Below are 27,675 nucleotides of genomic sequence, written 5' to 3'. Positions count from 1 at the left end.
TTCCATGACAAAAACTCCTGTAACAGTGGAATGTGCCGTTCATTTCCAAACTGGACGCTGTGTTTTATCCGGGACGTCATCTGACTAGCACAGGAATTGTGAAAAGACGTGGACATCAGCACTTTTTCGGCACATTGAGACAGACGTGCGGAGGAATCCGCGCGTCGCGGCAGTGCCGCATGGCGCAAAGCAACGCCATGATGAAGCCTCACGGCACATGTTCTGGCATGTCCAGGCACATCCACAATTCTCAGATAATCACTCGATGGAAAAACCACCGACAGCTGTCTGAACACCATCTCAAAGCCGTCCTGTGAGACCAAAACGGAGGTGGTTTTGTCTCGCTCCAGTAGCGAATTCATCGTGACACGCGAAGCCTCCGCTCGGCTTTCCATGACAAAATCTCTTGTTAAAAGTGAAATCTGCTGGAAAATAGTTGATGTCCAGCTCTTGTGATAACCAGAGAAATGGCACACGATGGTCACGGATCCAGACAGCCATCCGTTTAGAAATGAAATGGTCGTTCAGCCTGTCGATGGCGGCTTTGGAGCGCGGCGCGCCCCACAGTCGCTGGGGGCCGTCCTTAAAGCGACAGTAACACTCCTTAGTCTCTACCAAGCCCGTAACATTTTCACCGAAAGCCAGATAAATTTTTCTAATGGTTTCCAGCTGCCAGTCTCTAACATTTTCTGAAAAAATTCTGATGGAAAAAAAGCCCAAATCATTCCGCCATTTCCTGACAATGAAAATCCGACGAGGGGCTGGGCCACTCCTCACTCAAATCCTGCTCACAGGTGAATGACGCAACCGACAGGCGTGGAAAAACTCACGCATGCGCATGAGGGTTCAAGCTTGTCTGACGCAGTCACACGTGATTCAAATCCATATGGTTTTTGAAAAATAATAAGGTCGGATACTTTTCTAATAGACCTCGTATTTGTTGAATACCAACACTGTAATTACTGTTAATTTTTAATGACTGAAATGGTCAATGCTGACAGGCCAGTATGCAGAAATTTATCCTAGAATACTAAAAGAAAATACCTGGTATATTTTAGTTTTTAGAGAGAATTGTTTGATTTTATAATTATATTAGCACTACTAGAGTTTGCTGGTGACCTGCGATAGGCTGAAGTCCTGTCCATGATGTACCCTGCCTCACGAACTATGACTACTGGAATAGGCTCCATTACTTGCTAATAAACGTTTTCTTTATTTTTATTTCCTTTATTTTCAGTCAACATACTCATACAATAACTGAAAATAAATGAATGAATAGATAAAATCAAACAAAAAAGGAAAATACTGAAAAAAATACATGTAGCTGAACAAAAAAAACTATCTAGCTTTTAAATGCCCGAACCCATTTTTACTGTGTCAATATTAAAAACAAAACATTTCTATCAAACTAAAGACAGTAAAATGAAAACAGTCATAATGAATCACCGGTACTGGTACTCTTCAATTTATTTTACCATTTTGAATACTTTAGTGAACCATTATAAGAAAAAAAAAAAATTTAGAACATCTTTTTCCACATATGTGTTTTGAAAAAGGGGAGTCATCTTTAAGCGGGTCCTCTTATATTCCGATCAATAATACTACATAATCACATTTCTGGTGTTTCCTTCCCACTTTTTTTGTATTATTCTACTGTGTGCATATTAGTAGTAGTAGTAGTAGTAGTATTGTTGTTTTAATTGTTTATTTATTTTACATATATTGAAATATTTCATAGTCTTCTAAAGAAATTGTGAGAAAACAGATAACAAATGAGTGACATGGATTTATGATATTTCTAAAAAATTGACTCTTAAGCTGTTTTTCAGTGGAGCTTTTGTCTTCAGCAGTATCACTAAATTGATTAAATTTCAACTAAATGTGCACACATTGTTGACACCCACCGTATGAGACATCGCTCTTCGTTGACTCCATCAGGTTGAGGTAATGACTCTTTTATCAACATTCATGTATTCACTCATGCCTTCTGTCTTTTATTATTTTTCCAGTGTAAACATTCACCCTCGGCAGCTGTAGACGGCTCCAATCTAATAACAGTCTACGCCAAACTGGAACCTCATCCCAGCTGCTGACTGAACCAACACTCAGGGGATTTTTTTAAACTAGGGACAAATACACCCACACTCTTTCCATGGATATGAGCAGCTGTGCAGGATGTCTTCAGATACCAAACAGGATAAACTCCATATATTTCCACAACAGTGAGAGGAATGTGTGTTACAGGATGGACTGTTTCTACTGATGACAGAAGGTGTGGCTTCTGCGTTCTACAAAGAAGGCAGCGTTCAAGTATCTCAGGAGCTCAGATCTGTGTCGTGTTCTTGCAGTTGTAACCATAGTTTTGATGTGTAATTTAATTTTTTTTTTTTTTTTTTTTTTTTTTTTTTTTTACTTTTGTGATTTTCTTCCAGACTTCGTTTATTGCTCCGGTTGGTTTTGTCAGTGTGTAGTGCTCTGTTGCTTCAAACAGGTTGCGCAATGTTCATGACTAATTTACGAAATAAATGCATGCCAGACGTTTTGAACATTTAAAATTTTTCTTTGCGCATTGGCACGCAGCCGCGCACAGTTTGCGCAGTTTGAAACGGTGGGCGGTGTGTTTACTCACAGTGTGCAGATGAAATTTGTGCAAGTGTCCAGGTACCTTAAGTGGTCATATACCATTTCAACAGATTAGTATTGGTTATCAGGTGTCTTGTAGGCAGTTTTAGCTAAAAATACCCTTTAAAGACTAGGTGCATCTTGTTGTCTGTGCTTATATCACACGAAATACAGTACAGTGGTGGTCAGAATTACTGGCAAGTGGCAACCCTATATTTTATGTACACCTTTTAAAATATGGTCAGAAATAATTGCAAACAAAGCAATTTTGTTTAATCAAAATATTTTTACAAATGTCTAGAGATAGTTGGCAACAAGAACAACAAAAAAATGTGTTAAGTAAAACAAAAATCTTGACATAAAATGTATCCTGGACCCTTTGATGAATTTACAGTAACTCATCACTTTTACAGCCAGTTTCCTTTAGACAAGTCTGTGGATGGATACATGAATATTTCCAAGTCAATGAATAAGTCTTTGACATCATTTACCTGAGTCTTTAATAAATAAAACAGTAGGGTAGCCACAAAGACACCCAACACAACTCTGAAGATGTGTTAGGCTTCTGTGGCTGTGCCTGGAGTAATTGTGCAACTTTTGTCTGTTGCACCACTGCTCACAGCCTCATCATGATGTGGAGCAGAGAAGGTATTTCATACAACAAAACAGATCATATCTACACTTCCATCTCTCATGTACGTTCTGGCAAACTAGCTGAAGTTTCATATCATCTTTTCAAGATGTGCCACTCCACCATGAAGCTGTATAACTGGTGATGGAACAGTTAAAAGATACACTGTGCACAGTCTCTACAATCACAGCCACAGACCTCTAAAGACTTCTCAGAGTTGTTTTGGGTGTCTTTGTGGCTTTTCTCACTCATATCCTCTTGAGAAGTGCCTCCTCCAGACAGATTTACCATAGTGTTTGTATTTTTTAAAGTTTGATGGAAATGATGTCCAAGACATATTCAGTGACTTAGAAATGTTCATGTAGCCATCCCCTGACTTGTCTGAAGAAAACTGGCTATAAAGGTGATGAGTTACTGTAAATTCATCAAAGGGTGTCAATAACTGTGTCCAGCATACACTTTATTTCAGGATTTTTTTTGTTTCACTTTATGAAAACATTTTGTTTTGTTATTGTTGCCAAATAACATTGGATATTTTTTAAAAATATTTTTGATTGAATAAAATTGCTTTGTTTGCATTTATTTCTGACCATATTTTAAAAGGTGTACTGTACATAAAATATAGGGGAGCCAGTCATTCTCAACTATTTGTGGTCAAGTTATAGCGATTAGCTTAACATAACTGCACCTGTTTGTTTTGTCATTTCCCATAACATAATATGTGCATGCAAGCAAAATCATTGGAAGCGTTCTGGTTTGTGTTTTTACCTATGAGGATTCATATTTTCAGCGCTAATAGTTCAGCTTCTTCAGGAATGTGCAGGACAACTTGTCGGCAGCTGGTGAATGTAACTAAAGTAAGTGGGTTGATTACAAATGGAGATCCACACATTTCTCTTGTGTTAACGTTTCAAACTGTCTTTGTAAACACCAGTTAGTCCAGAAAATGTCAACAACCAATTACTTCCAAAGCCAAAGTTAAAATGTCACCAAAAGTGCCTTTTGGCTCTTAACTGTAATTCAGTGCAGTCAACTGAGATCCTTTGTATGAGTTGCTTCAAACGGTAACAAGAGAACTCAGCCAGGTTAAGAACTCGGCCCGGGTTCGGGGTAGGGTTAGAGTCAAGGGTAGGAGTGGGGTTACCTCCAGGGCCCAGTTTACACCTGGGGCCAACAAACTCCATCTGTGCAGCTTTTTTACCCCCACTAGTTTTGTTTGTAAAGTCACAGGCATTATAAATTTGCGATGATGGCCTCCTAAGAAAAACAAACAAACAACCTACGGCTCCTACTATAAAGGCGTTCTTGAGCAAAGTCCTAAATTTTCAGGAACAGGATGCAGATGATAAAGGTCACATTGTCAGAGGTATACGCATATGCAAATGTTCAATGCAAATGTATTTTAGACAGGAATTTTCCATTTCAGGTCCTCCTGACTCAATCTGATGACATTCATCACAAACCATATTCTTGACTGTGTATTTTTATTTTACATGATTACTAAAACAGCATCCATGTTGTTGTTTTTTCCTTTGGAAAAGCCCATAAATGCAGGAGAGAGACTCCCCATGGATGGGACACCAGCCCAACATAGATGACTTCCCCAGGCCAGTACAGCTGGGTGGACTGGGACAATACAGAATTACTTGTCCAAGGACGCAGACATGTAGCGTGATCAGTAATTGATTCCCTGTCTACAAATTGGTACTCCAAATCCTTATCCCACTGAACTGGCAGATGCTCTGTCCAGTCGGCTAAAACCCGGGTTCTGGCCTGAGTGGCCAGGGTATCCTTTGGCTGTCAGGGGAGTGAGGCCCATTGACTACTGTTGTGCAGTGACTCCTGCTGTCCTCTGCCACACTGACACACATACTATGTACAGTAGGTGGGTTCTTGAACTGCTCTGGCAAGATCAGCCAAATGTAAATCATGGTGGTCAAGGTCATTGGGAACAAAGGTCAGATTTCCACTAGGCAATGACAACAAGGTTTCCAGTCCTTATTTATGCTGTAAATCCTCCCTAACTGCCTTAACCAATTCGTGCACAAGGGGACTACTGCCTAGTGAATAGAAAATCAGTTGGACAAGCGGAAAAGTTAAAGTAATCATTTGAGCTTTTTCCTCAAAGTGTTGAGCTGCTTGAACCCTTTGTGTGGCTTACATTCATCTTATTCCTGGGGAATGGAAAAGGGAAATATAATCTCAAATATGTTCAACATTCTGTTGAATTTTCTCCAGCTTTTACCATTTGCAAGTACAGAGAGTGATCGCACAGTGCACAGGGATGTTTCTGTTGTAGTTTCATATTACCTTAGGGACAAGACACACCTTTGTCTTTATTTGGGATTTCATGTCAGGACATGCTGGCTTGTATTATTGGAAGTTAGTTTGCAGAAGGGGCGGCACTCCCACAAACCTCAGACAGGAAAAACATGTCAATCAAGCACGTTAGTACTCAAACCAGCTTATACCTTTACAAGTACTACGTAGAGTCTTGCATTTCACACAAAAGCAGAAATTAGTCCCGAACCTTCATAAACAACAGTTTTGTTGTAGTATTATTGTCTGATTACGATTTTTCCCTGAATTTGGACAAATGCCTCCCTCAGATGACTTTTAATTTTTTTTTGTCAACTTCAGCCTTTCACTTTTATTAATTATATTATAATGTGAATTACCTTACTAATTATTTTCTGTTGGGTGTTTCTCAGAATAACTGAGTTTAGACTGCTGTCTAATAAAGTGGACAGAACACAATGCTTTGCTGGTGTCTCTGCTACATTATCAGTGAAGTGGAGTGTTACTGGGATTTGACTTTAGTCCATATTGGTTCCTGTCTTTCCACCTGGGTGGCTTGTATCCAAGACTTGGATGGATGCGGTGACCTGAGACAAAGGTGCATGCTCCCTGAAGTCTAAAACCAACCTTACTATGCTGTAGGCACAATCAGCAGATTGGAAAGACACATGCTCCCTCTAGAGGATTCTTGACTGCATTTCAGTAGACCAGTAAAAATTATTATTGTTGTAAGTTACATTTTTTTTATTATTATTATTTGATTTGATTGATAGCCTCCAGAAGAATGAAAAGCATAATCACATATCCTCCGCTTCCTCTGTGGTTTGGTTTGGTGGTATAATGTTAATCCTAAAATCCCAGGATAGTTAGCAATGATGAAGGACTGGACTCTGTCTAGTTTGTTTGTTTTTGCTGCTGTTTAGACCAGTATCTCCTTAACAGGTGAAGGTAAGTACAAACAGATCCAAGCATTTTATGGATGTAATTCTTTAGGTTATCCACAAAATATCCAATATTATAAAATGGGAATATAAAATATGGCAGCCAAATCTATAGTGACCTGACCTTGATCAGCATGGCTCCAGGGATAGTGCCAATGACGTCATCAACGCAAATAACACCATAGACTTTTATTTAGATATACTTTTATGACTGTTTGTTGTGATGATGAAAGGTATTTTTATTACATGATTTATGGTGAAGCCGAAGGTAAATTTCCACATTATGGACAATAAATATCGTATGTGAACTATCGAGGTTCGAATTGCATTGTTCAATGATCTTTATTTTTTCCTTGATGTTTGTGACTGAAAGACTGTTTAAGATTTATATTTTACGTAGTTGTTTATTTATTTGTTGCCTGTTGTCAGATTGGTTGACTGACTGAGTTTATTTAGCAAAATAATGTAGCTACACAAAAAAAGTGAAAACAGTTTGAACATTTACACGATTGAGGACTACATTCCTCGGCGTTATATTTGTATTTGACATGTCTGATTTTTTAACCAATAAATCATAGAGAACTGCCAGTAAACGTTTAAGGTATCACATTTGCAGACATTTTCCCGGTGTGGTCTTCACTTTGCGACTGTCATTTTCTCCCAATTTTATTTTATTTTATTTTTATTTTTTCATCTTGGTTTAATTCAGCTATAAATTTTGGAAATTTGGTGCAACCTGTGGCGATTTTACGACAACGGAATTATTTGTTCTCAAAGTACAGCGTTGAAGTTAATGTCCAATGTTTTGTTGCAGGTGTTACGGATGATGATGTGACCTGTATAACTTGAGATTTCCAGCCGGAAGTGGCCGTGGTTGCTAAGCGCGACCACGGCTGTTGACAGAGAACGTCGACCTTTTGTTGTCCGCTGCACCAAATTGAAGAAAAGAAAACAGAAAATGTAAGTTTAAAGTGCAGACTTTCAGCTACATTTTTAGGATGTTCTATTAATTAGGTCTTAGTAAGTTCATTCCTAGCAAGAATTGGTTCCTCTGTTGGTATGTTCACAAAATAACATAATGTGGTTTACAGTGTTATAAGGATCTGAGGCGGGTAATGAATTTGACAAATTACCTTACCGCCTACATAGATCCTTGTCATTTGATTGGTGGTTTATATGACATGTGACATGGATAATTGTCCCATTTCTCATTGTGTTCCATTTACTGTGCAATTTTGGTTCCATTTAGCATGCAAATTTGCTTCCATACGTTTTGTACCATTGCACGCCGCTGCTCATCTTAAAAAACAAACGTGGGGTTTGTTTTGGTGATAGATGATGATTTGACCAAGCTTATTGACAGTGCTAATTCTTCTAACACACACACACACACAAAAACAAATCCATTATGCCGTAATCAATGTGGAAGCATTTGCACTATTCGTTGGGACGTCTTTAGCTGAAATAGAAACGCTGTCTGTTGAAGAGCTCAACAAATTTCTGTTGTGATTTTTCACTGGACTGAGGAAAGCAGACAGTAGTCTGTACAGTGTACACAAAGAAGTCAATGCAAGGCATCAGCTACGGACTACATCATCAAGATTGTTTTTGAACTGTCTGACCATTTTTGCAAGTTGACAGAACAATTTGGGATTAGATTGGATTGCTATTTTGTTTATAAATTAATAAAATATAATAATAATATAATAATAATAATAATAATATTTCATTTGTGCCATGGAAAGAATTTGGTAAAAGATGGAATGTTCCATTTTACGAGGCGCAACAAATATCTATCCATAGGTTTTCCTTTGAACACGGCATGACAAGCTGAGACACACATAAATGAATCATCTCACCCAATTCCATGTTTTACCCAACATATACTCAACAAAAATATAACGCAACACTTTTGGTTTTGCTCCCATTTTGTATGAGATGAACTCAAAGATCTAAAACTTTTTCCACATATACAATATCACCATTTCTCTCAAATACTGTGCACAAACCAGTCTAAATCTGTGATAGTGAGCACTTCTCCTTTGCTGAGATAATCCATCCCACCTCACAGGTGTGCCATATCAAGATGCTGATTAGACACCATGATTAGTGCACAGGTGTGCCTTAGACTGCCCACAATAAAAGGCCACTCTGAAAGGTGCAGTTTTATCACACAGCACAATGCCACAGATGTCGCAAGATTTGAGGGAGCGTGCAGTTGGCATGCTGACAGCAGGAATGTCAACCAGAACTGTTGCTCGTGTATTGAATGTTCATTTCTCTACCATAAGCCGTCTCCAAAGGCGTTTCAGAGAATTTGGCAGTACATCCAACCAGCCTCACAACCGCAGACCACGTGTAACCACACCAGCCCAGGACCTCCACATCCAGCATGTTCACCTCCAAGATCGTCTGAGACCAGCCACTCGGACAGCTGCTGGAACAATCGGTTTGCATAACCAAAGAATTTCTGCACAAACTGTCAGAAACTGTCTCAGGGAAGCTCATCTGCATGCTCGTCGTCCTCATCGGGGTCTCGACCTGACTCCAGTTCGTCGTCGTAACCGATTTGAGTGGGCAAATGCTCACATTCGCTGCTGTTTGGCACTTTGGAGAGGTGTTCTCTTCACGGATGATGCGAAGGAGATGTGTTGCACTGCATGAGGCAAATGGGCCATATGGCGAGCACGAAAACATCAAACGATGGCAGGCATGAACAATCCCGCTGCAACGGTGTCGTGCACAAAACCATCACAGCGGGAACACAGTGCAAAGAGTTGGTAAGGTTAGACTGTACGTCTGTGAAGCGCCTTGAAGAAACTTTGTTGTGATTTGGCACTATATAAATGAAAATAAATTGAAATGGAAATTGAGCAGCTGCAGCATGTGTAACCACATTGCGCAGCTGCTGTGAAAAAAAATACATGCCACCCACAGGATCCAAACCTGCAATTTACAAAACCTCTGATTGCCAGGCAGAAACTTTACCACTGCACTACCATCACTGTCCTGTAAAAAGGTGCAGAAAAATGCGTGAAATCAACAAGGATGGTAAACGTATTTTTTAAAAAAGAGAAAAAAGCACCGTGATAACTGACCAAACGGCGTTTGTTACGGTGTATTTCTGCTGACTGAAAGTGGGGATGTGGGGATTTGAATAGCAGAACAGGGGCGCTCGATGACTGTATTGTTGATGTGGACGGGATTCCACCACGTGAGATACTTGACTTTGTTGTAAACAATCATGGCGCCAGCCTAATTGATTTTTTGAAAGATTCTAAGATGTGCATGTTGAATGGAAGATTTTCCCCAACAAACAACAGTTTCACCTCTGTTTCTCCAAAAGGGAAGGCAGTTGCAGATTATATTATTACGCCTTATGACTGTCATTGATAAATTCTTTGAGTTCAGTTATTGAGTCCAATTTATCTGATGGAAAAATGTGGTACTTCTAGTTTGGAATTAATAGGTGACCCTCAACTTTAACAAGATTCCCAGTACCTGCACTGGCCACACAGCCCTACAGCATGATGGAACCACCTCCAAATTTTACTGTAGGTAGCAAGTGTTTTTCTTGGAATGCTGTATTCTTTTTCAGTCATGCATACCGCCCCTTTTGTCCAAATAACTCAATTTTAGTTGAATCAGTCCACGGCACCTTATTCCAAAATTAAACTAGCTTGTCCAACTTTAGCATACCTCAAGCGACTCTGTTTGTGGTGTGTATGCAGAAAACACTTCCTCTGCATTACAGCATCATACAGCATCTCTTTGTGCAAAGTGCACTGTGCAGTTGAACGATGCACAGAGACACTATCTGCAGCTAGATCATGTGTAGGTCTTTGGAGCAGGTCTGTGGGTTGACTATGACTGTTCTCACCATCATTCACTTCAGCTTATCTGAGATTTTTTTGGCCTGCCACTTCGGCTCTTAACTAGTACTGTGCCTGCGGTCTTCCATTTCCTCACTATGTTCATCACAGTGGAAACTGACAGCTGAAATCTCTGAGATAGCTTTTTGTATCCTTCCCCTAAACCATGATGTTGAACAATCTTTGTTTTCAAGTCATTTAAGAGTTGTTTAGAGGATCCCATATTGCCACTCATTAGAAGAGATGCAAAGAGGGGAAACAATTGCAAATGGCCACCTTAAATACCCTTTCTCATGATTGGATTCACCTGTGTAAGGAGGTCAAGGGTCAATGAGCTTACCAAACCAATTTTGTGTTCCAATAATTAGTGCAAAATGTATTGAAATCAATAAAATGACAAGGGTGCCCAAATTTATGCACCTGCCCAATTTTGTTTAAATAATTTTGCACACTTTCTGTAAATACTAGAAACTTCATTTCACTTCTCAGATATCAATGTGTTCATCTGCTATATGATATATTTAACTGAAGTTTCTGATCCAGACAACCAATGATTTATAAAGGAAAATCATGAAAAATATCAGGAGTGCCCAAACTTTTGCATTCGACATTATATCACTAGGCACCATCCAAGTCTTAGAACCATCAAGGGTCCTGTCTCACTGGGCTGTGACTATTGGGGAGTAGTTGGCCATGCGAATTAATGACCAAACTTGTGAACGAGCAGCAATTTTGCAATTGGTGTCTTACTGAAATGGCCACTCACAGCTGAAATGATGACATGTTTGCACACAAAGTGTTCAGCTCTTATTATCCTGATATTATTCATATGATAAACTGTGGAAATTCCCCGGAACTGTACCCAGTAAGGACAAATTAAAATGAGTAATAATAAATAATAATAAAAGCCTAGCGCAAAGGATGGGACTGGAACGAATAGTGTGGATAGCGCACTCACCGAGTTGCAGAATGATTGCCCCTGCTGGATCTACAGTCTTCTTCTCCATGTCCAGTACAGAATCCCCATTTATATGATCTTTTTGTCCTCATCCAGACGAACAGTGCTCATTTCTGAGACGCAGTGATGTCCAGCAGCATTTCAGGGGTGTGCTTCCTTTGATTTGATTTATTCGGCACTAACATTGTCAGAACCTCCATGACCAGTAAAAAATCAAGGACCGAGACGTCGCCCAGTATGGCGGAGCCGGGGCCCCACCCTGGAACCAGGCCTGGGGTTGGGGCTCGCGCGCGAGCGCCTGGTGGTCAGGCCTTAGCCCATGGGGCTCGGCCAGTCTCAGCCCGAAACAGCGACGTGGGCCCGCCCTCCTGGGTTCACCACCTGCAGGGGGCCATGGGGGTCGGGTGCAGAGAGGATTGGGTGGCGGTCGAGGGCGGGTGGCCCGGCGGCGTGGTCCATGCTCACAGCCCCTGGCTGTTGGGACATGGAATGTCACCTCGCTGGGGGGGAAGGAGCCTGAGCTTGTGCGGGAGGTTGAGAGATACCGACTAGAGACAGTCGGGCTCACCTCCACGCACAGCTTGGGCTCTGGTACCCAACTCTTGGAGAGGGGCTGGATGCTTCATTTTTCTGGCGTTGCCCATGGGGAGAGGCGGAGAGCTGGGGTCGCATTGCTTATTGCTCCCCAGCTCAGTCGCCATGTGTTGGAGTTCACTCCAGTGAACAAGAGGGTTGCGTCCCTACGCCTTCGGGTCGGGGACAGGTCTCTCACTGTTGTCTCGGCCTACGGGCCGAGCGGCAGTGCAGAGTACCCGACCTTCTTGGAGTCCCTGGAAGGGGTACTAGATAGCGCTCCGACTGGGGACTCCATTGTTCTTCTGGGGGATTTCAACACCCACGTGGGCGACGACAGTGAGACCTGGAGGGGCCTCCCCGATCTGAACCCGAGTGGTGTTCAGTTGTTGGACTTCTGTGCTAGTCACAGTTTGTCCATCATGAACACCATGTTCGAGCACAAGGATGTCCATAAGTGCACGTGGCACCAGGACACCCTGAGCCGGAGGTCGATGATCGACTTTGTAGTCGTATCATCTGACCTTCGGCCATGTTTCTCGGACACTCGAGTGAAGAGGGGCAGAGCTGTCGACCGATCACCACCTGGTGGTGAGTTGGATCCGCTGGGAGGGGAAGAAGCCAGTCAGGCCCAAACGTATCGTGAGGGTCTGCTGGGAATGACTGGCAGAACCCTCTGTCAGCGAGGTCTTCAACTCCCACCTCCAGAAGAGATTCTCCCAGATCCCGGGGGAGGTTGGAGACATGGAGTCCGAGTGGACCCTGTTCTCCACCTCCATTGTCGATGCGGCCACTTGTAGCTGTGGTCACAAGGTCTCTGGTGCCTGTCGCGGCGGCAATCCCCGAACCCGGGGTGGACACCAGAAATAAGAGATACCATCAAGCTGAAGAAGGAGTCCTACTTGTCTTTGTTGGTAGGTGGGACCCCGGAGGCAGCTGACTGGTACCGGCAGACCAAGCGTGCCGCAGCCCGTGCAGTCACAGAGGCAAAAACTCGTGTCTGGGAGGAGTTCAGGGAGGCCATGGTGGAGGACTATCGGTCAGCCTCAAAGAAATTCTGGCAAACCGTCCGACGCCTCGGGAGGCGGAAGCAGTTCTCCACAAGCACTGTATGGGGTCCGGGGTCCTTTGCTAAGGGCTATCCGGTCCCTGTACGACCGCAGCAGGAGCTTGGTTCGCATTGCCGGTCGTAAGTCAAACCTGTTTCCAGTGCACGTTGGCCTCCGCCAGGGCTGCCCTTTGTCACCGGTTCTGTTCATTATTTTTATGGACAGAATTTCCAGGTGTAGTCAGGGTGTAGAGGGGGTCTGTTTTGGGAACCACAGAATCTCGTCTCTGCTGTTTGCGGACGATGTGGTTCTGTTAGCTTCGTCAAATCAGGACCTTCAGCGTGCACTGGGGCGGTTTGCAGCCGAGTGTGAAGCGTCCGGGATGAAAATCAGCACCTCCAAATCCAAGGCCATGGTTCTCGACTGGAAAAAGGTGCTTTGCCCCCTTCAGGTCGGTGGAGCGTCCTTGCCTCAAGTGGAGGAGTTTAAGTATCTCGGGGTCTTGTTCACGAGTGAGGGATGGATGGAGCGTGAGATCGATAGACGGATCGGTGCAGCATCTGCAGTGATGCGGTCACTGTATCGGATCGTCATGGTGAAGAGAGAGCTGAGTAGGGGGCAAAGCTCTCAATTTACTGATCAATCTACGTTCCGATCCTTACCTATGGTCATGAGATTTGGCTCATGACCGAAAGAACGAGATCGCGAGTACAAGCGGCCGAGATGAGTTTACTCCGCAGGGTGGCTGGGCGCTCCCTTAGAGATAGGGTGAGGAGCTCGGTCACTCGGGAGGAGCTCAGATTCGAGCCGCTGCTCCTCCACATCGAAAGGAGCCAGTTAAGGTGGCTTGGGCATCTTTTCCGGATGCCCCCTGGACGCCGCGCTGGAGAAGTGGTCCGGGCACGTCCCCATTGGGAGGAGGCCCACGGGGGAAGACCCTGGACATTGCTGGAGGGGACTACATCTCTCGGCTGGCTTGGGAACGCCTTGGGGTTCCCCCAGAGGAGCTGGGGGAGGTGTGGTGTGGATCGGGAGGTCTGGGCGGCTTTGCTTCAGCTGCTGCCCCCGCGATCTGACTCTGGATAAAGCGGAAGAAAATGGATGGAGGATGGCACTAACATTGTAAGTCCCTTTGGCTGTTCCTATGTTGTTTTCACTCGAGATCTCCACAGCACGATCTGAGGGGATCTGCATGCTGATTTGGCATAGAGGGCACATGTCCTCCATCCTCCTGCATTTTGGCTCTGATTGACAGATGACGCCACATTTCCACAGCAATTTCCCTTGCAACTGCCGCTTGTACACTGTCGCAGCCCAATGAGATAGAACGCTAAAGCACCAGGATCGGAAGGACTTGGACTTTTGTTCTCCTGCAAAGATATTTGCGTCACTAACCACCTCTATGCACAACCACTTAATGTCATGAGCCATTTCCAGATGTCTTTTCAATCACCTCAAAGCCGAGGTCCAAGAGACAATGTCACTGCAGACAAATAAGGTTTTTAGAATTTACACAATGTGATTGGTACAATAAGTAAGTCCCTTCGGCTGCTCCTTTGTTTTCACTCAGGATTGCCACAGCAGATCCAATGAGGATCTGCATGTTGATTTCACACAATGTTTTGCACCGTATGGCCTTCTTACAACTACGCATTATATGGAGAAATGTGGCAGGGGTGGGGTTTGAACCAGGAACCTTCTCCACGCCAAGACAGAATGTTAAAATTTTGTTTTTAACAGCCTACGATCCGAGGTTGAACAGGAATTATGTTTTTTGGGGGGGGAAAATGGACTGAGGAAGAGCCTTTGTTCTGACGTTTCCAGCCCCTCCTCCAACTGGACTGTGAATGTGTTTTTCAGTTTGGCTGACAGACGGTTTTTTCCTTTCAGTGTTTGCTGGAAATAACCTTGAAACAAACAATGCTGCGTGATGGATCACATAAAAGTGCAGCTGAGGATAGTCATTCTTATAAGTCTTATAACAGGTGAGTATACTTTGGTTCATTTTTTTTTTACCACTAGCATTGATGAAAATGTGTGCGTTTTTTCTTTCTTTCTCTGCACTTTTGTTTTTTTATTTTAGACTGTATGTTGTGCAAAATTATCAATTTCTTATTTAATATTTTTTACAATAATAGGCATAAAGACATACAGGTTTGGTGAACTGGATCTTGATATCAATGGGACTAACCTGGTTCATAAAGGTTTAAAAAACAAGCATAATAACAATTTGGGAATTTAAATTTTGTTTGTTTGTAATATTCTCTTTTTTTTTCTTTAAAATGTCTTTTTCTATATGACATCAGCCAAACACTTTATGATCAAGATGTTGTCCCGTGCAGTTTGACATCATTTTAATATAAGACGAAGGCGAATGTGGAGCCAAGAGACACTTCATAGTTGTTTTGTGGGCGAGTAACACACACAGGGAGAGCAACTACTGGTTTTGTTCACACTGTGCTGGAACACACAGTACCCTATATCAGGTTACAAGCCATCATGTGAAATACTACACCACTTAGCTTTACTCACCAAAAAAAAAAAAAAGAAAGAAAGAAAATCTACACAGCTGCAAGGAAGAGCGTAGAAAGCAAGAAGTTTACAGCGGAACCAAGAAATTATTGCAAAACGTACACTTCAATTTTGTACTAAGTCCAACAGCAACTGCACTGTTCAATGGGTCCATTTATGACTTAATTCTTTGTACCCCACCCCAAGAATTTTAGCAGCTTCTTAAACTCTTTATATTAATAACTACTTGAAATTCCATGTTTGATGGTTATATATCTATTTTACAGCGACAACCTCATCTGCTGATGTGCAGATAAGGAACCTGACAAGTATTGAAGGACGATCCATCACTCTGCCTGACTCTGTGTGGGAGAGAGCCTTTCTTTCCACTAATAAAAATGTAATTGCAACCAGTATTTAATAAACTGTCTGATCATAGAAGAGGAATTGTACTGGGCAGAATTCACTTGAACAAGGATGGACGCTTTTCAATCACAGGACTCCAGAAAAGGACTCTGGAATTTTTATTATCGACTCGAAAAAGGACATGTTTTTTTCATCCACTTATAAACTCATAGTGTATGGTAAGTTTCTTACTTTTTATCTGCACTGTCCGGGGTGTAATGTGTGGTCATGGTTGTCTAAAACTGGTGCACTAGTCTCTTTAAGTTGACACAGAAACACACATAGAAGCATCCGATGAAACAGGGACATAGGGCCTCAATAAATGGTAAATGGACTGCATTTACAACATTTTTGAATATGATTTAGATTCTCATCATCTGATTCAAATGTCTGGGTGAGCAAACAACCCATTTGTTAACACCAAATGGTTAACACCAGGGTGAGCACATAGAGCCCAAAGTTCAAAAGCATATAGTCTGAGGGACTCTAAAGGTACCCTTGTAGTGGCAGCGACTAAGAGAATATTTTGAGCAAAATCGTGCAACTGGTGATACAAGCACCAAAGTTGGCACAAATACTCCTTAGACATTACTCTTTTGAACAAACCAACTGGCCACTTGAATTTTCAATAGGGGGCCAGGTAGGGGTCAATTGAAGAATTACACAGAGGCCGAAATTAAAAAATGCTGAAATCATTTTGAAAACTACACCACATTATTTGTCTGGTCGTAAAGATTCCAAAAAGGTATAGTTTTGACTATCTATGCCTGAATGATCAGAAGTTATGGGGTAAAAACAGCAAAATGGTGACAAAGGTCAGTGTCAGTTTGTACAGGGGTCAAAAGTTAAAGTTGCTCTAATTTTGGTAAAAAGTGATACAAATTATTGGTTGAGCTAATAGGATTAATAAATGGAATAGTTTTGATTGTGTTGAATGTTTGGTCTCCAAAGTAAAGCTCAAACAAGGTCAACGTCCATTGGATTCTCTGACATGTGACATATGTTACCCTGTAAATATGATAACAAAGCATGATACATGGTCCAAACTATTCCTTTTTAAAACCCTGTTACCTCAACTAATAATTTGCATCATTTTTTTACCAAAATTGGAGCAACTTTAACTTTTGACCCCTGTACAAACTGAAACTGATTTTGTCACCATTTTTGCTGTTTTTACCCCATAATTCCTAATCATTCAGTCATAGATAGCCCAATCTATACCTTTTTGGAATCTTTATGATCACACAAATAACGTGGTGTAGTTTTCAAAATGATTTCAGCATTTTTTATTTTGACCCCTGTATAATTTTTCAATCGACCCCTACCTGGCCACCTACTGAAAATTCAAGTGGCCAGTCGGTTTGTTCAAAAAAGCAATGTGTGCCAACCTTGGTGCTTGTATCACCATTTGCATGATTTTTTCAGTTATCTGCTGCACTATTGATACTTGCATGAATTTGATTCCCACACTGGCACGCAACGTGGGGTACCAGAGAGTAAACTTGTTGTAAAGTCATAAATCATTGTAAACTGTGTGGTTCCGTGCAAGTGCACAAAGAAAATTTTGAAATGTTCAAAATCTCTGGCATGCATTAATTTCATTCCACTTATATGAACTAGTCTTGAACATCGCACAGTCTGTTCAAAAACACTGAGTGTCAGTGTGAGTCACTGCATCAGTGCTGTGCATCACAGCGCAGCTCATCTGAACGATTATGACGAGATGTTAAATCTATCAGAAACATAATTTTACAGATTCTCATAAGAAGGAATGAAAATGCAACTGTGTTACCAAGCCATTACAATATAAATATTATAAATAATTACCTTTGAGACAATTCCAATGCGTTCTCCACGTCATGAAGCGCACAAGCTCAGCTACAGCTGTAGAAAATTCCTCTGATTCCTGAAGCGATTAGAGGGGGTTTCATTGGCCACGTTCTGAGAGCAAATGATTAATCCACTGCAAAATAATTTCATATAACGCAGCATCCAATGAGGACAAAGCGGGTTGCATTGGCACAACGAATTGCGCGGCAGTGTGTCAAGGTATCTTAAGGCTGCATTTCTCCCTAACATCAAAGGTTAACATCAATTCTGCACGATGCAAAACAGAATATCTTCTCCCAAGAACAAGGACCAATGAAAATTTTTACCATCATACTATTTACTGTATATTGTAATGTAAATCATCAGGCAGGTGGCCAAGCGGTTCAGTGCAGTTATTTCTATGTGGTTGTGTCAAAAAGGGCGTCAGGGGAGCAGCTGAAGTGACTTAAGGCACCTTGACACTTCCAAGAATTTGATCCCTGCACTGCTGCACAATTTGTTGCGCCAGTGCAATCTGTCACACTTAAAGCTACACTACTGTATATAAAATAATCATTTCGTAGCCAGTGATGCATTTGCTCTCAGAACTTGGCTGATGAAACCATTCTGTCATCACTCCCAGAATCACAGAGAAATTATCTACAGCTGCAGGTTGTCTCATACGCATCATGTGCTGGGGAACGCAATCGGAATCTTGTCTCAAAAGGTAATTATTTATAATACGTTGAATTAGTAAAACAGCTGCATTTTCATTCCTTCTTATGAGTTTAGCTAATGTATCTGTAAAACGATCTTTATTATAGATGTAACATCTCATATTAATTGTTCACATGCCCTGTGCGCAATAACACGCAGTGACACGCAGGTTTTTCAAATAGCTTGCACAATGTTCACGATTAGTTCACAAAATGAATGCATACCAGACGTTTTCAACATTTCAAAGTTTTCTATGCACAGTGACATGCAGCCACGCACAGTTCACACACAGTTTATGACGGGTTTACACTTGGCACAAAAGATTTGCGTGCCAGTGCAGGGATCAAATTAGTGCAAGTGTCAAGGTGCTATACTTATTGTGATGGAAGCCATCAATCAGCTACTCTGTGGCTGGAGGAGTGGTGGAGGGTAGGGCACCAGAAGAGCTGCTGTTAGAAAGTCAGGTTTCTCACAGTAAAGGAAACACCACAAGCTGGAAAAACAGAAACAGTGGAGAGAAGTGGCCAACAAAATCAATGTGTCAGCAATAGTCCTACTGCTGCAGGAATCACTGAGTGGGTGTGGGGGAGGGCGTCTGATAGAAAACTGAAAGAGATTTGAGGAAGAGAATCATTCTGAGAAATTGTTTAAAAAAATTAATCTACTCCTTCTTTTAACTCCTGTTTGCTTGGGGCTCACAACAGTTGATCAAATTTGCATGTTGATATGGCACAAGTTTTACACTGGATTCCTGATGTATCTCCAGATGTACAAGGACACTGGAGCTGAGGTGGACCTTAAACTCCAGACTTTCTTGTTATAAGGCAGAGTGCTACCGCTGTGCCACCTGCTGTCTTACAAAATACTAAAATGAATAAATTACTAAATTATTCCGCCCACTGATGTGGTATCTCTCTCACAGTAAGGAGTTCACGAAAAGGATAAGACAGTTGCGTAGTTTTCTTCACACTGAGAATTCACTTGTCATTATTACTGACCTGTACCAATTCTGTACCTTTGCATGAATGGCACAGCGTGATTGAGCTGATTTTCTGTAATGATGCTGTTTACGTTTGTCATCTAGTCCTGTTTATGTTGAATAAACCTGCTTCCAGTTAGGTTGGAACCTCCCATGCTCTGGAAATTAAACGTTAAAATTCTAACTGAATCCGCTATAAAGCACATTTGTTATTGTGATATATCTTTGTGGCCACGGCCCTGGTGGAGTATAAACACCTGATAACGCAGTTGCGTTGAAGGCTCTACCATCTTAGGGGAGGTGATGGTCTAGTTCACACCTGGGCATTCTATGGCCCGCGGGTCGTATTCGGCCCTTTGGCTGACTCGGACTGTCCCGGGGTTCTTCCCAGACAATGGAACAATGGCGTCACACCGTTATACTGCCATCTAGCGCCGCTTATAGTGTAGTGTCATCTTATGATGTTTGAGCAGGAGACTTGGTGGGAAATCTATTGCCGCACAAACACGCTTTTGCAGGAAATTTCACATAAACTTCAGCTCTTTATTTTATCCTGTTTACATCCAGATGACACAAATCATGACAAAATGCAAGTGTTACACAAAACCAGCTGATCAGAGGATGATCTCTGCATTTTTTGTTTCATCTTGGTGGGACCACAAGCCGTGCGGGGTGCAGTGATCGCCGGGCTGTCGGGGAGGAAGCACACCTGCCCGAGCTCACAGAGGCAGGTGCACAGCCGACTCGATCAACGCTGTCCGCTGTGGGATCGATCCACTCAGAGACTAAGAATGACGCTGCAGCCCCCTGTGACAGTGAACAGAGAGGCCTTTATGAAAAAAACAGCAGAACGGAATTTGAAATTATTCAAGTACCGCGCCACAGTTTGAAATTTTGGGGCTGGATAGCAATGTACATTATTTCCATTCTTCTATATTTTAAAGGACATGTCCACTGAAATCAGAACATTTCGAAGTGTTTCCGACAGCGCTTGTTAGAAAAAAAGTCTCAGCACGCACTTGAATGAAATGCTGCTAAAGTCAAAAACAGAACCACAGATTAATTCCAAAGTTTACATAAGTGTGATGTTGTGTTATATGTCTCTTTTTTTAAGTTATAACTGTTCATTTTGATGCAGTTACGGTTAAAACGAGCCGCTTTCCACTGTGTGAAAAACTTAGCGCGCGTGCGCCTGGCGCGAGGCAGTGCGTGCTGCTCCGTTAGAGAACAGTCTCACGTCGAGACAGACACTCAAAGTAAAATTAAAAATAAACCCTACCAGCTCCACTGAGAAGAACAAAAAAACCTGAACAGCGTCTGTAAATCTAAACCTTCACTTTCGAATCAAAGCTCAGAAGCTTCATTGTTGGATGAAGCAGTGTTCATTGCATTGTCTGTCAGCCATCAGGATGTTTCTGCTTTTCCTAAAATGTACATCACACGCTGAGATATTCCGACAAATGCAGAGTAAAATGCAGAGTAATATGATGTTTTCCAGAAATGCACCTGCTGACTCGGGGAGAAAACTGAACCTTTTGTTTTTCTATTTTTATTTTATTTTTTGACAATATAGAGAGGTGAGATTTTCACACTCTGAAGTGAATGCCCCCAGCCTGGTGATATTATGACTTGGGAATTCAAACTTTTCAAATTGAGAATTATGCAGCGGAAATGTGTAAAAACAAAAAAAAAAGTTTTAAATTTTAAATTGTCTTTCTGTACATTCTTTTTTTCCTTTCAAATAAGTTTATTGCACATTCTTAACATAGTGTGTCAATGTAACACAAACATTTTAGATAAATGTATCTAATAAACAATTCAGCACAGAATCAGACCAGAAACAGTACTAAAAGACCCCGAGTGGAAGTGTTGTGTGGTGATAGTTCCCAACAGCACCACTATAATAAAAATTACTAATCAGAACATCGAACATTTTATCAAAACAATGCTATTTACTGCTTTTTATATAGGAATAAAATTATTATTGTGCAGACTTGAGTTTAGCCTTTTGGCCTGGCCCTCCACAATATTTTCTGTTTCTCATTTGGCCCTTTGCAAAAAATAATTACCCACCTCTGGTCTAGTGGTTAAAGTGTTGGGCTTGAGACCAGAGGATCCTCGGTTCAAATCCCAGACTGACCAGAAAATCACTAAGGGCCCTTGAGTCCTTAATCCCCTAGTTGCTCCCGGTGTGTAGTGGGCATGTTGCTTGGCAGCAGCCTCACATCGGGGTGAATGTGAGGCATTGATGTGTAAAGCGCGTCTGATGCAGATGAAAAAGCGCTATATAAATGCAGTCCATTTTCCATTACCATTCACCATTTAGCATGTCAACCAAAGGGAATTTCCGCACTCGCCAAGCTACTCGGAACATCTTTTTAATCTGGACTTCACCTCGTTACATTGACATGTCCTGTCATGTTGCTTGGCACCAACTGTTGTGTTCCTGGTTGCCTGGATGTCATGACGTATGTGTACACTGTGCTTGTGTTATAGAGCCATGAACGTTTGCATAAAAACTGATGTTCTTTGTCCTAGTCCTGCCAGGTCTGCATGTGGTAGTTTATCTGTAGATTTACGTTTGTTTATGTGGTAGTTCAGAAGTGTTACTATTGTTTCACTGCTGGAAACTTCATCCTGTTTTCCTTTTCCTCTCGAGATAGAGGGATAAGTAGTAAAGCAAACATTTGATTTAGGACACGTCTCCATTATTGGATTGGCTGCAACATGCTTGTCAAGTTTGTGTGCTCAAATTTTACAGTTTCAGATGAAGTCAAGAGCCTGTCAAAATGAACTTGCAGTTATTAACATTTTGTGAGTATCTTGTGAGTCATCTCCCTGAGAATCAAAGAAAATGTGTGATTAGTGTTGATTTTCAAGAATGATGATGTGCAGAGGCGTAATAACTACAGAGGCACAAAGCTGATGAGCCACCAAATGAAATTTTGGGGAAGAACAGTGTTAATTTATACGAGAGAAGAGGTGAAGATCTCTGAGCATAAACATGGTTTCATGCAAATAAACAGGAGCCAATATTTACTTTGAGAGTACTATGGAGAATTAAAGAGAAGGCAATTTACAGAAAGCTTATGACAGGATGCTGAGAGAAGATTTGCAGTATTGTATTAGAAAGTATGCAAGGTTGGTGCATGATATTTGTGATGTAATGAGATGTACTGTAGAAATGACTGATGTGTTTAAGGCGGAGGTGGTGTTGCATTGACTGGCTTGGCACCCTTGTTTGCAGTGGGGATGGACAGATTGATGGACAAGGTCAGGCCGAATTTAGGAGTCTTCATGGACTATTAAGTTTGTGGATGACATTGTGATCTGCAGAAAGCAGGTTAAGTTATCCTGGATAGGTGGAGGTATGCACCGGAGAGAAGGGGAATGAAAGCCAGTCGGAACAATACAAAGTGTATCAGAGAAACTGCACAGGTTGGATAGTTTGTGGCCCAAGTGAGAGAGATGAGATTGAGATTATTTGGATATGTACAGAGGAGGGATGTGGGGTATGTCAAGAGAATTGGAATAGTTGTGGAGGGAGGGCGCAACATTGTTAAAAGTGGATTGCACGGTCCACATTTTATTCAACCCCACCAGAAAATCATTTAGGACTGTTCATGTTGTGGGTTTTTATTTGTTTGTTTGCCTATTTTTAATCCTCATCGATGTTATCACTCTCTTAGAGTCTGTACCTGATCCTAAGGTGGCCATATTAACTGCAAGAAACAAGACTTGCATCCTGCTGTGCTCCGTGCAGAAAGGTGATGGGACCACATTGTCGTGGTACAGAGGAGAGGAACTACTGAACCAGAGCAGTTCTGTTTTCTCTCTGTCTGTTACTGTGCACAATCAGAATCTCAATAGCTCCTATCGATGTGAGGCTTCCAACCCTGCTGAAAATAAAAATCTTTCTGTCAACGTTGCCGAATCTTGCCAGCAGGAGCAGCACACCACTGTCAGCCCGGACACCAAAAATGACACGAGATACCGTGAGACTAAATTCAAAATGGATTTTTTTTTTTTTTTTTATGCAAAATTCACATGGAAAACTGCACAAAAAATATTTTGGCTTTTATTTTTCTTGCAGGTGCCCTAGGGATTGCAATACCCATTTTTTGTCTTTTGCTTGTTGTACTTTTTGCCATAATCTTCAAGTGGAGAAGCTCTGAAAAACCAAAGGCAAAGACATCACGTAAAGGAGGCAGGTATCCAATATTTTGTTTCTCAGTGCTTTATTATGAAGCCATGAATCTATTAAATATACATATTTGTCTGTAAAGTTTTAGTTCGGAATCTAAATTTTAAAGGACCACTACTTCATTTCAGTTATTGTCATACCACTCCAGTCATCAAAAATGTGTGTCAAGAGCAATCCCACATGACTGTCTTAGCTACTTGACAATTTACAGAGAGTAGGTCTCCTGCACCTATTTGTCCATTTATGGCTTCATCAGAACGTAGGCCTGCCACTGTCAGACATGTTGATTTTATTTTTACCTTGCAAAGTTAACATTTCTGAGACCAGTCTTGCAAGAGCCTTGCATGACCTGTGAACGTTATGAGTGTTCAAAGATGTGGAAATAAGAAGATGTCTCCTACACACAGTTATGCTGGTGGGACTCAATCATAGCCTGAGAGCAAATGCAGCCTATGACGTTTTTGAACAAAATTCCCCTTTACCTTCATGCTGGCTTCATGACTCAGACAAATTATGATGGAAAATCCTTTCTCCAGCCATTGCCTTTGCAATGCTTTGGAACTGATGATGGGAGAAGTTACATCTTTGGTTTCACTTTTGTATTTTTCATCACCCTTTTACACCAGCTAAATGTTGACATTGTGTATTATTATCTGAAATAAGCTAACTACATTTGTGTTTTTGAATGGCCTTAAATTGAAGTGGTGTTTATAAGAAAGCTACTGATTGAAGTGATGGAAACAGTGGTGTTTTGCACTGTTCACGGATATGGCATGCAGATTCACACTCCCTTCATGAGCATAAGTGCACAGAGTGCACCGCAGGGTAAACATAACAGTTTTCACCTTGCTGTTCAAAGTGCTGCAAGTGATGTGTCTTGTTTGTACTTGTCCCTCCAAATCCTTCCATTAATTCTGTTAATGCATGCTGGTCAGTTGTACTTTTTCTTGCCGCACACGCAGTTCCTCACCAGAAAACATCTCATTTGCTTCTGCTTATCACTAGAGCACTGTGAATTTGGCAAATGTTGATTTAACTCTCCAGGGTCCAGGGACTTGCTGGTGGATTCAGAACATTTTACCATACCTTCAGTAATTGCATATAATGCCCAAGTGTTGCATATCGAAATGATCAGAATAATCTCACCTTTTTGGAATGTGAGACATATATATTCTCATTAAAGATGAGAATATAAAATGTTTTTTTTTTTTATATAAATACTTAAAATATTTCATGAATATACATGTTTATTCATATTGATGAAATGTTTTGGTGTTTAAAAATGGGTTTACCAAAGTATTTAAATCACACAAGTAGTGCAGTTTATAAATCAACAATGTATATATCAATTTAAAAAAAAATTTAATATGCACAATGCAGTGCTGCAGCGCCACCCACTGGGAACTGCAAGGCAGAGACCCGGTACATTCAAGAGGATTTCTAAAGTAAAATCACTCACCACTTCCGGCTAAATGTTTTGTGGCTTCAGTAATTCATTTTTGAGTGTAAAAAGTGATTCAGGGATGAACATGTTGACCTCCATGTCACAAAAATGTCAGTTTGCTCTGTTAGGAAAAAAAAAAGCTCTGCCAATATTGAAAAAATAACCCTCCACATGTTTTTCCATGATGATTTTCTTTGTCTGTTAGACTAAATAAAAATTGAAGAAAAGTGGTGTCAGGTTGACAGGACCACATTTTTAGATTTTTTTTTTTTTGAGTGTTCACTGGTGTTTCAGTGAGAATCTCACACAAACACACTCTGCACTGGCTGCAGCATGTCACAGGGCGAGAGACAGACAGGTCATGTGATCTTCTCCGGCCTCTACGATTGGCTATGAGTTAAATATCATCTAGCGGGAAGATGGAAAGTACAGGTGGGAAGTTATAGTTTCAGGAAGTGGCCGAACAAACTCTCTGTAACATTTCGTCACTGATTCATTACATGGGTTATGACGAAAAGTAGACTTGACACGCCGGCATGTTCATGAACCTCAGAGGGTTAAAAGCAATAACAGTTGACACTGTGACTAGGTGATCATCTTCAGTTGATTTGCACCCCACCATCATGGTTTTTGTGCTGCATTTCTCACCATGTTAATATGAATGTGTGGGTGGTTACGTCCCAAATGCAATCATACTGTACCTTTTGTGTTACACACATCCTGCTGTCAAGATAGGGCCCTATAATGATTTGAAGGCTCATGTTTAACCTTGTTTTCCTTAGTATTTTGAATGAATAATGATATAGAATGCCACACTGAGTATCATTTGTGTCATATTCTGCTGTAAACACCGGTTGAAAACTCTTAGACACTTAGTCTTCTAAAGCTGCACATTGCGTTTGTGTTGACTGAAAGGGAACAAGGTCGAAATGAGACCGGATGAGGTGAATGTAAAATACATCGCTTGTGCATACAGTCTGCCTTTCTTCTTTGAAAAGGACCCTCACAAAACAGCACCACATGGTTAGTTTTTTTTTAACCACATTGCAGTGGCTTCTGTGCTGCAGCACATAATGTGTTTGTGCGTGGGATCAAAAGAAAAATAAGGTGTGCTTCTAGTTTTCGGAAGAAGTGTTCACTTAAATGGTCATACAGCAACCATAGTGCATGATTCTCCTTTTAGAAATGAACAGCAGATTGCATTTTTTATAAGATAGAAGATAACATGACAACTCTTTATAATGTTGTAAAAGCCTTTATACTGACATGCAGTTCCTCTTTGCAGAGTCTGAGATTATCTACAGCAATGTAGTGATAACTGATGCCAGTGGGCAGGTTTGTGCTTGCACACATTGAATTTCACTAAGCATACAGATGATGATCCTGCACTGAGCCACAGCTGTTACTGTCACTGTTTGCTTTGTTATCTTCCCTGAAAGTAAACAGAATATTAAATGTCACTCAATGTTCTCAGTCTTCAGCGTATCTGCTAATTTACAGCAACTAGACTTATTGCTGTTCACAATCAACAAAGTCGCATCTTCAGTTTAGATGTGCCCGAGTGGCAAAACATTTTGAAGCTCAAGAATAAGTCCAGTTCCTGTAATCTTCTTTACACGATGTCAACAGAATGGCCTGATTCTTATTTAGAATTTCTAGTTTGTATTGCATCTCTAATATTCTCTGAAATGACTTGGATCATACTGGAGAGTACATTTATTTTCAATTGTGCAAGTCTTTGCAAAAGTCTTCTTTAGCAGCCTTGTGTTATTCTGTAAATTATCTAGTTTCTATTTTTAACAACATGCATTATAGTCATGCAATATATTTTACATTTCTCCTGATTCTTTGCCACTGATGTGGTGAAAGTATCAACAAAGATCTACGAGCTCTATTAGAAAAGTATCTGACCTTATTATTTTTTTTCAAAAACCATATGGATTTGAATCACGTGTGATTGCGTCAGACAAGCTTGAACCCTTGTGCGCATGCGTGAGTTTTTCCACGCCTGTCGGTTGCGTCATTCGCCTGTGAGCAGGCTTTGAGTGAGGAGTGGTCCACCCCCTCGTCGGATTTTCATTGTCAGGAAATGGCGGAATGATTTGGGCTTTTTTTCCATCAGAATTTTTTCAGAAACTGTTAGAGACTGGCAGCTGCAAACCATTAGAAAAATTTATCTGGCTTTCGGTGAAAATGTTACGGGCTTGGTTTCCATGACAAAAACTCCTGTAACAGTGGAATGTGCCGTTCATTTCCAAACTGGACGCTGTGTTTTATCCGGGACGTCATCTGACTAGCACAGGAATTGTGAAAAGACGTGGACATCAGCACTTTTTCGGCACATTGAGACAGACGTGCGGAGGAATTCCGCGCGTCGCGGCAGTGCCGCATGGCGCAAAGCAACGCCATGATGAAGCCTCACGGCACATGTTCTGGCATGTCCAGGCACATCCACAATTCTCAGATAATCACTCGATGGAAAAACCACCGACAGCTGTCTGAACACCATCTCAAAGCCGTCTTGTGAGACCAAAACGGAGGTGGTTTTGTCTCGCTCCAGTAGCGAATTCATCGTGACACGCGAAGCCTCCGCTCGGCTTTCCATGACAAAATCTCTTGTTAAAAGTGAAATCTGCTGGAAAATAGTTGATGTCCAGCTCTT

The 27,675-nt window shown here is 41.4% G+C and overlaps 1 protein-coding gene across 3 annotated transcripts in view; it reads left to right on the top strand.

The window, feature by feature from the left end:
* The first annotated feature begins 15,967 nt into the window (after window positions 1–15,967).
* LOC117526042 (dynein heavy chain 6, axonemal-like) overlaps window positions 15,968–27,675 on the top strand; it is a 39,947-nt gene continuing 28,239 nt past the window's right edge. For 2 of the 3 annotated variants that reach the window (XM_034188030.1, XM_034188028.1), the window contains exons 1-4: window positions 15,968–16,039; window positions 23,055–23,360; window positions 23,459–23,576; window positions 26,299–26,348. The gene's annotated coding sequence lies outside the window, so the exon portion shown is untranslated. Of the gene's footprint in view, window positions 16,040–18,322; window positions 18,397–23,054; window positions 23,361–23,458; window positions 23,577–26,298; window positions 26,349–27,675 lie in introns of those variants that run through there. The other variant, XM_034188029.1, reaches the window with a different exon arrangement.

This window comes from Thalassophryne amazonica, chromosome 15 (genome assembly GCF_902500255.1).
Source record: "Thalassophryne amazonica chromosome 15, fThaAma1.1, whole genome shotgun sequence".
Taxonomy (NCBI): domain Eukaryota; kingdom Metazoa; phylum Chordata; class Actinopteri; order Batrachoidiformes; family Batrachoididae; genus Thalassophryne; species Thalassophryne amazonica.
Note: the sequence above shows the minus strand (reverse complement) of the source record. Positions and strands in the feature narration are given on the sequence as shown.